Source organism: Terrapene carolina, unplaced genomic scaffold, assembly GCF_002925995.2.
Source record: "Terrapene carolina triunguis isolate 2854851 unplaced genomic scaffold, T_m_triunguis-2.0 Scaffold132, whole genome shotgun sequence".
NCBI lineage: Eukaryota > Metazoa > Chordata > Testudines > Emydidae > Terrapene > Terrapene triunguis.
In genome coordinates this window covers 8,106,390-8,114,162 of record NW_020664483.1, presented here as the reverse complement: position 1 = coordinate 8,114,162, position 7,773 = coordinate 8,106,390, and the positions used below count along the sequence as shown (strand labels likewise).

Below are 7,773 nucleotides of genomic sequence, written 5' to 3'. Positions count from 1 at the left end.
ACTTTCCTAGCCAAGTGATGCACAAGTAACACAGGCCACGAAATAGGCTGAAATAATTACACTGACTGTTTCTTGCTGCTCTCAGACAGGTCTCTACATCCACCAGAGAGGCCAATTAATCTTAGCCCTCAGCACCAATCCTCTAGAGTTCTATCTGACATAAAAGCTTTCATCCAGCAGTCCTCCTATTGCCTTTCAATCAACTTTTGGGGCAACGTACATTTCCCTCCACCATCAGAGAGGATCACACAGCCTCTCCTTTCATGGATCTGATCCCGCACTATCCTTTGCGCAAACAGCTCTACTGCAAGTTTATGTCTTTTTCCCCCTACGCTCTCAAAAAACAGCTTTTCTTTCCTGGATAGGACCCTCCACGGAGGTTTTTAAGGGTCCAGTTATAGTGAGTACCTCATGGTCCCTCTTCCTTCCTCCCTTTATGGCATTCATTTTCAATTCTTATAAGTGTTGTGAGTAAATTGTAATAATATGTCCTTATCATCTCTGGTCTAAAAGAAAAAATGACTCGCAAGAAGACACTGGAATTCTAAACTGGAACTAAAATTGTTACTTTTATTGTACTTCATATATTTCAAGGGATGGATAGGCTATTGCTATGGTTAGAAACGCTTTCATTACTTGTTTTTCATTTTGGTGGCCACTCCACCATACAGATGTCCTGAAGAAGGCATGGGAGCAGGATCCAGAGCATGGAAAAACTTCCTGAACTAAGCAAAAGAAGAGGAGGGAAGACCTGTCCCTGGATATATGTTCAGAGTCACTCTTCATATCTCTGCACATGTGCAAATTCAAGATGGAAAAAAAAGAGGCTTCAGAGACGGGGCATATTCAAGCAGGCAAAGGGTAAGCACACCAGACTATCTCCAGAAAAAGACAAACAGGAATGGGAAACCAACAAGGAGCTTTTTAGTGAATGCCTAAGGGAAAATGCCACCCGGACTCTCTTCATTCATCCCAGCCTCTCCTGCCCAGAATTCCATCATTGGGCTGCCCCTTACTCTCCTTCTTCACAACCATTCCACTGTGGAATGTTTATACCACTGTGGAAAAGAGAATTGGAACACAAATGAGAGGCTTTATATATATATATATATATATATATATATATATATATATGTGTGTGTGTAAAGCAAACCCCTGCTTTACCAATGATTTGCATACATTTTGGTGAGGAAATACTTGGAGGAAGGAACTGATGAGGAATGAGTATTTAAGAGCAGACTGTTTGATATTCAAATTGTGCATAGGCTTCCCTTTCCAGAAATGTATTTATTAAACACACACACACAATAGATGTCAGGCTGACAGCAGTGCTTATGCAGGTTAATGATGAATACAAAGCAGTTGGTCCACTAAAAGATACTACTTCACCCACCTTGTCTTACTAATACATACACTAAAGAGAAAGAGCATGTGTGTGTGTGCATATAAATATATTCTGATATACACAGGCATGTATGTATACTCAGACACACACATATGCATAAAAATAACAAGAGTATAATCCCACCACCAAATGGTCAGAAAAAATTATTTCATATCAGCCTCTGGTCTATCAATACACCAACTAACAGGGAACTATGCAGGGTACTCAGCTTCCACAAGGGTCATCAGTCTGCACAGGGAGCAGATTTCCTTCTCGTGGTCTAGTGCTGCAACTCTGAGGGTTAACTCAGCAAAGAAGTATTAAAAAGACCCCAGACCCAAACACGGACCCAATCATTATCCTCAAATACTGCACATAAAGGCTTCTTCAGGGGTTGGGGCTGAATGCAGGACTACTGCAGCAAAAATTCCATCAGACACTGATTTCAATCTTGGGCTCTCTACAAGAAGACGACCGAAGGGCAGATCACCCGCCACCATCTTGCCTCAGGTGCCTTGCAACTGTTTTTCTAAAGCTGCAGAAGACACTGTTCTTGCTGGGCAAAGAGTGAGACCTGGCCTCCATTTTGAGAAAACACAAAAGAAATGGCACCAAACTATCCTAGTTTAGGGGTTTGTACTGCCACTCACCACTGTAGTAGCTCTACATCTTCCATATCAAATAAATTAGGAAGTAGGATGCCCACTTTTGCCGATGGGTGTGATGGAATCTCTTGTGCTTCTTCCTTTTTGGGTTATTAAAAAACACCCTGCTTTGGGTAGGTCTCTTTTTTTGGAAGGGGTAAAAGGAAGGGTTAGGAAAGGGGAGCAGTTGATGCTGCGAATGCTGTTCTGGTTATGGAGTCAAAGATTTATCAGAAAGGACGGTTTCCCAGCATTTCCCAAAGAAAGTCAAATTCTGGATTCCTCTCATCTCCTCGAAGTTTTTCGATAGATAAATGCCCTCAACTGAAATTATTTTATCCCCGCTCTCATGCACGCTTCACTCTGGGCTTTGCAATCGGCATTGTTCCAGAGGAACACAGCCGTCTCTGTGGCTTGTAGATGGTGATGGGGGTCTCTGACATAGCTGGGACATGATCCATCAATTGTTCCAAGATTAGGAACAAAGACCTAGAATGGCAGTGGATAAAGGACTGGAAGCCAGTGCAGGGACAGAAGCACTGGCTTGATGTGCTCATGGCAGCATAAGCCATGGAGAAGGCAGACAGCCACATCTTGTGCCAGATGAAACCCGTGCACTGTTTTCTCACACACACACATACACACACACACCCCACACTGTTTCAGATGCAACAAATTACAGTTATCCAGCCTGAAGGTGTCAAAAGCCTGGATCCCTGGGGCTACATCCTTATCCACAAGGAAGGGGTGGAGTTTCCTAGCAAGCTGGACATGAAGGTGGCACTTTTGGTTTCTGATGCTACCTGCTCATCCAAATTCAGTAATGAGTCAAAGAGGACCCAAGACTTTCCACCACTTTGAATGAGAGCTGTAAGCCTTCAAAAGAAAGAAAGGATCAGAGAACTGGCTAGCTCTTCAAAGGGTTCCCCCCGCCAACCAGCATGACTCTGATCTTGCCTACACTGAATTTGAGCCAGCTGCTCTTCGTCCAGGAGCTGATCTTTTGTAGGTATTATAACATCTTACTAGTGCCAGAGGTTGCAATAGTGGAGAATGAGATATACAGCCAGCTGTCATCAACAGACAGGTGGCAGCAGAGCCCATCACCTCTCACTTGCTCCAAGTGGTCACAGTGGTCCAATCAACCCTTTAATCTGAGGGTGGAACTGAGCCTTTACTATTGATTAGCCCAATCAGAAATGTTGTTTTGTGCAATTTTTGATAATGGTTACTACTAACAATCAACCAGTTTGAAGCATCCTGTAATTTTATGACTTAGGAAATTTGATTTCTACCACATTTTCCAACAATTCCCAGAATACTGTAGGAGAGATGCTTAAAAATATGGAGGAAGTCAAAGTCTTTCTAAAACAAATGAGGTACTGTTTTTCTTAGATAGGCACTCATTCATAAGATGGTTGGCTTCATCTTTAGCACAGCATTCACTTCAGTTTCAACAGCAAAACATTTACACTAAAATTATCAGAATTAGTTATTCTGCAAATGACGACTGAGAATGGGATATAATTCAGAAGGTAAAACCACAAATGAAAATGAATCATAAAGCTACAAGATTACAAAAAAGTCAAGCTAACGCAAAGGACATATTGAAACAAAGTGAATAATCATGAGAATGATGGAAATTATACCTACAAGAGTTAGAAATATAGGGTATTTAAATCTGATTTTAAAATACAGTCATCACTTCCTACAAAAGCAGTACCAAATATTTAAGGTACATTAAACAAGAAACTGTTCTAATATTTCTGTTATAAGTATAATGCAAATGGATTTGACAGACTCATAGTAGAGCTCTAAGTGCAAGACATTACTGGAACAAATGGCCAAAGTCAGCAACAGAAGTCAGCAGTGTACATCAGGTCAAAAGAACTGGTCATTTATTTAAAAAAGATGGACGCAGAAGGGTACAGCTAGTGACTGGCTTTTGGGTGGTACATAACAATGAGATATAAATCTATCTGCTGTGTATTTCCTGCATTTGTAAGGGAAGCCAGGATGGAATTTCTCTCTTTACCCTTTCTTCTGTCTTTATCTCTTTTCCCTCTAGGTGCTTTCCTCTCTGTTCACAAAAATATTATATATATATATATATATACATACACACACACACACACACACACACACACAGAGAGAGAGAGAGAGAGCTTACAGAATACATTATGCATTTTATTTTTAAATTCACTGCATAAAAAATTCTGTTTTAGAACAAAGCTCTTGTGTGTGGGCGTACACCTATAAAATAAAAGGCATTGTTACTCCACCAGATAGGAATCCATACCCAGTGATCAAATCAGGCCTTAAAATTCTGTTTTGACAGCTACTTGAAGAGTTCTATATTTTCACCAGAGGTTTGACTTTTAGATGAATACCGGGTGTTTAGTGATATCATCAAAAGAAGACTCAAACCTGATATTTGCAGGCAGAGTAATATTAGCTGTTGTAACAAAGTTTCCATGCCTGAAATGCGTAATATTTTATATTTCCCGATCATTTTGTTCCTTCCTAGAATTAGATGGCCATACCTAAAATCTCATTGTAGATGGCAATTAATCTTACCTGTGACATACTATTTTGGAATTTATTTTAATTACATTATTAAATTATCACTAACAGAAAGGAATGAGTCTGTTTCCAATTAATATTTATAAACTGCCTCTGTATGATACAAAAATGCACAGCCGTATATAATAGTAACCCTTCTGTCATATAAGGGCCTAGTTAGGTACCTGTGACCTGGAAGAAAACTGTGAATACAATAAATGTTATACTTTTAGAAGTTAATTTACAGAAAACCTCTTCAAATAAATAATATTCCTTGTCTCGGTAAACACTTAATACACTAGTCAAGTAAGCTTACATAATATGATTGTCTATTTGTAATGACACCATTCATTCTATTCTTTTGTATAATTAGGGTCTGTTTTATTTTTCTGTATAATTGACAATAACTCAGATCCTTAACCATAAATTCCTATAATTTTACACTTTCAAAGGGAAGTTCAGAGAGTACTAAGCAACATTATACTATTAAGCAAACATACTGCACACATTATTTACAAAAACAAAGTAAAGTCTGTAAATCATTTAGCATATCCTCTGCTGATTGTTTTAAAGTTGTACACACACACACACCCCCAAAACACACACATCTCTGCATGCAGCATAAACCTACCTCTGAGAGAAAGATTTTTTTTTCAGCTATTTTCCAGAATTACTCTCTTTGGAAAAATATCACCTGAGATATCCATTAATCTCCTCTGTTCTTACTGTATACCAGAATAGCATCATTTTTAGAAGAACCATATTTGTATTTTACTTTCAGAGATAAAACGATGACTAAGGTTGGATAACAATAATTGACAAGGATAAACAGGATTAAGTAACAGGTGTCTGACTGTACATAATTCAAAGTCAAATACGTATAGTATTGCTGGCAAAATGGCAACCTTAGTCAACATCTTGGTTTAAAAGTTATTTTATAAAAATATTATGTTGATACATTTATGTAAATTAGACTGGACTTTTTTTTTTAAACACACAGAGCTAATGCATGCATACACACATATATTCACACACGTATTCTATTTGATAATAGTAGTGCTCTCTCTCTGTATTAAAGAATATAAAAAACCTTCAAAGGTAGGCTCCCATTGTTCAAAACTAAGTTACTCTTCGCTACAAGAGACACATTGGTCACACACCACACTGCATTGACACAATCCGGATACCCATGAAAAACTACAGTGATCCGCTCAGCTGGCAATAAAGATGAGAAGAAGAATGTAATTTAAAACAACAACAACAAAACTTGTCTTGTGTGCAGCAAGTGGAAGGATCCGTTCAAGCTGCGAGTTTGGGCTTGCAAAGATGCACTCATCCTGCCTACTTTGTATGGAGAGCCAGAACCCCAAGGTTATTGCCAGTGGGAAAGGACCAGAACTCATGTCAGTATCACTGAAGGAAGGGCTTTCTCCATTGCAACAAGCCTGAAAGAGCAAAATATAAAGAAACAATCATGCCCTCCCTCCCCCTTCTACAATCACACGCATTCACTCAGTCCCTAGCCTAGACGCGGCGGTGGAGGGACAAGGTGCGAGGCAGGGACCGAAGCGGGGAAAGGCGAACGAATGCTCCCGTCTGCCTGGCGTTCGCTGCGACGGGCAGCCGCAGAGGTGCCGAGAGAGAGGCAACGCATCACCCCGTCGTGCGGGGCAGCCGGTGCAAAGCCCCGCACACCGGAGCCTACTCCCCCCTACCTGTCCCCTTGGCTTTCCGCTCCCGCTCCGGAGCGCCCTGGCTGCGCGTGTGGCTATGTGTGGTGCTCACCAGGAAACGCATCTAATGTTTGCACCGCATCCTCCCCCCCTTTCCCTTTGCCCATGCACGGAGCTCCCCGAGCAAGCCCCACTCACAGCAGAAACCCCCCCATCGCCTTACATCAGCTGCAGCCGGGAGGATTCCGGAGGGGAGGAGGAGGAGGAGGGCAGCAACCCGCCCCCTGTGCACAGGATGTGCTGGGGCTGAGCCGAGAAAGGGGGCGGGCGGGTGGCTTCCGCGCTCCGTGGCTCCTCAGTTTGCACCCACTCCGCCCGCCCTCCCCCCTCCTTGCTCCAGGCAGGCGCGAGACACCCGGTCCCGGGGGAGGGTGCGCGCGAGGCCGGAGCTCGGCACTGGACTGGCGGCGGCGGCGGCTCGTCCCTCCCCGGGGCTGGTTCCTCGGCGGGCGGCGCGTGCACAGGCAGGGAACGCGGCCGGCGGGCCCGGGGCTCGGGGCAGTCCCCGCGCCGAGCCCGGCTCGCTCCTGGGAGGCCTCCCCCCTCCCCCGCTGCACCGGCCGAGCCGGCGCATGACAAGTGCAGAGGCAGCGGGAGCCCTGGAATAGTGGGTCTGTGTGTGTGCAGGGGCCAAGCGTGAGTGCACGGACGTGACAGCAGGTGTGCACGGGCTGCATAACAACGTGTGTGACTCCAGGCAGCTGCATAGTGCAACCCTCGCTGCATGGGTCTCTGTGAGGGCATGAGCACAGTGACGTGTGTACTGTACTTCTGTGCATGTGGAGAGACAGTAGACGTGCGTGTGTACAACACAGGGTGTTGACGGAGCATTCAGGCGTGGTTCCACGTGAACAGAACATGAGTGTGTGGGGCTATTTTCCTGGGCTTTCAGAGGCTTGGAAGGATTAGATTTGTATCTGTAAACACTGATTTCCACTGTATGTACTCACACGGATGAAAAATATTTGCATTGATAATCCAAATGTACTGATCAGCAAAGTAAGGAACAGCTGGTTGAGGCATTATTCGAGTTTGATTAAAGGATATTTGCTTTGTGTATTGTGACATGTGATGCTGACAACTTTAAGCTTTAATTTTTTTAATCTCAACATTGTAATTAAATAATTGTTGGGTGATCGCTTGTTGCACCCCCCCACCAATTTCCCACAACTGAACATTTAAATTGATAAATAAAAAATGCTTAAAATATATTTTGTAACTGAGCATTAAAGTCAATAAACGTTGAAAAAATAACTATAAACATTGATATCTGTCAAAATTATAAAATAAACATTTAAGGGTATCAGGCATATATATATGTTGGCTGTGCACATGTAAATATTTTTTGTGTATCCATGTGCATGTGTTTACTATAGAGGTAGTTTTGTGTAGTATGTATGAGAGAGAGTAGTTTGCTAGTCAGGTGTTCGAGGTTACACATGTCTTTTAT

The 7,773-nt window shown here is 42.6% G+C and overlaps 1 protein-coding gene across 1 annotated transcript in view; it reads right to left on the bottom strand.

Moving 5' to 3' along the window:
* PLCB4 (phospholipase C beta 4) overlaps nucleotides 1–6,558 on the bottom strand; it is a 318,918-nt gene extending 312,360 nt beyond the window's left edge. The window contains exon 1 of the mRNA XM_029911893.1: nucleotides 6,487–6,558. The gene's annotated coding sequence lies outside the window, so the exon portion shown is untranslated. The remainder of the gene's footprint in view (nucleotides 1–6,486) is intronic.
* Between the last annotated feature and the right edge of the window lie 1,215 nt (nucleotides 6,559–7,773).